General features: G+C 35.7%; 1 non-coding gene across 1 annotated transcript; it reads right to left on the bottom strand.

The window, feature by feature from the left end:
- Positions 1 to 1,785: 1,785 nt before the first annotated feature.
- Positions 1,786 to 1,858, bottom strand: TRNAA-AGC (transfer RNA alanine (anticodon AGC)). Its single transcript has one exon. It is a non-coding gene; the product is annotated as a tRNA-Ala (tRNA).
- Between the last annotated feature and the right edge of the window lie 296 nt (positions 1,859 to 2,154).

The following is a 2,154-nucleotide window of genomic DNA, read 5'->3' as shown; positions in this document are numbered from 1 at the left end:
GGAGTGGATTTGTGTACGTCAGTAAGTATATTGCTACTTATCTACTATACATTGATTTTAAAAATAATAAAAATGGCTTAAAATATATTATGTTATATTATGTGTCTAATATTAAACACTATTAGATATTCCCTAGGGGTGAGTGGCTGTAGTATAACGGAGGTAGCATGCGATGTGTCATCTTCAACCCTTATCTGTCAGTCCGTCTATCCGCCAAGAAGGCAGAAGCCGGCAGGGGTGGGGGATAGGGGGTGAAATAAGGCTGTTTTATGCCCCTGCTGCTACCCTCTACTCCTGTGCCACGGTCGGGACATGGAACTACCCCCGCGCCATAAAACATGGAAATGAGAGTGATTTACATATTACTGGGGTTTCTTTCTTCAACCCCCGACGGAAGGGGTGAGAAACTTTCGGAAAATCATTTTATAAAGTCATATAGTACCTACATACCTACATATCCAAGCAACTACGTTCTTCGTAGGAACAAGATATTATATTTAATAAATAATGTTCATTATAGGAATTAACGTCACAACAGGATTTATTTGGAAATGTTGTGAGGAAGGTCTTTAACTGGTTAGTACCCGTAGTATATGCTTCTTATCTGGAATTTTGTCATTCTTAAATAGGCAACTGCTTCTGGCAACCGTATTTTTTTTTAAATTCAAAAAATCATTATAATGCATAAGGCAAACCACAGTCAGTGCTGTTTTCTTAAATCAGAAAATTATGTACAATTGATGGGTTTAATTTGAAGTTGTAGTATGGGACTAACGATTTTTTTAATATTTAGGCTGAGGCCAGACTAGCATAATTATGTGAGATGTGAATCGCGTTTTTTGAGTCACGTAATTACACTAGTATGTCGGCAGACAACTCATTTTGCGTCGCCGTGTGGCACAAACTGGACTTTTATATGAAAACGAATGCAGCATAAATTACGCGACTCTAACTTACAAAATTACGCTCGTCTGGTTTCAATCTTACTGCTCTGTGTTTTTGTTTGAAATTTTTAAAGAAAATTAAAAAAAAGTATAATTTTTATTTGTGATCATTCAATGAGTATATCCACCTATATTCATTGAATCACTTTATTATTGCCAGAGAGAAACCCTTATAAATGGTTAATAGGATAGGAAAGAGTGAAACAACTTTAAAAATCTAATGTTGTAAGAGGGAGGACACACACATTTAATAGTCCAAGCAGTTGAGCACAAAAAACGATTTGTAAGTATCTACATACAGAAGACAGTTTTGACAAAGATACATTTTCAACGTTCTAGGAATTGTTTTTCACTACCCGCCTTTGCCTAAGAAACTAAAATTGTTCATATGAAATGTTTTTTGATCCCGTTTTTCTATTTTTTTCGCCTTTTAAAAGCACCCATCTTTTACCACTAACCTGAACCCTTTCCCAGCCAGCATCATCAGAACTGTAAATAATGGATGTTTAACAAAATCGATGTAGAAGATTGAAGTATTGAATTAAGTAAGTAAGTGATTGTAAGATTGAAACGGGTTGTTTCATAAAATTGGCACAATTCATCAAATTTCAAAGCTAATTTTCAAGTTTTGTCAAGGTTCTATTGAAGTTCTGTAATTATTTCAGATGTGTAATGTAAAACCTCCACATAACTTGGAAATTAATTTGAGTCGTTCATATTCTGTAACACAAACCGTCCTTGGTCTTGAGCACACTTGTGTTTAACTCGAAAATAGGACTACAAGTTAAAAAAATATTTTCTTTTATAATAATGTGGGTTAAAAAAAATACAAAACAAGGTTTGGAGGCGCCGGGTATCGATCCCGGTACCTCTCACATGCTAAGCGAGCGCTCTACCATCTGAGCTACGCCCCCAGTTGAAAACTTACACTAAAGAAACAGTTGTTATATTAAACGAATCTCGTTATGGCGTTACATTGATCCAGTTAAACTGTATCGAGCAGGTGCCTACATCATTGCGACCTCCTCAGAATATGAGCATTTTGTCAGTTGGAACGTGCGGTTTCACTTTCTCTTTGAGGCGTTGGCCATGGGTCATAGAATGGACTGCAACATGATTTAAGAATGATCACAGACTCGACAGAATTCACAGCTAAATTTAAAACTCACCTGTTAAAACATTTCCTATTATATCGTTAAAGTCATAAATA

The sequence above is a fragment of the Hesperophylax consimilis genome, chromosome 21, assembly GCF_061612785.1.
Source record: "Hesperophylax consimilis isolate HC1 chromosome 21, BYU_Hcon_1.0, whole genome shotgun sequence".
NCBI lineage: Eukaryota > Metazoa > Arthropoda > Insecta > Trichoptera > Limnephilidae > Hesperophylax > Hesperophylax consimilis.
This window is presented reverse-complemented; position numbering and strand designations above follow the sequence as displayed.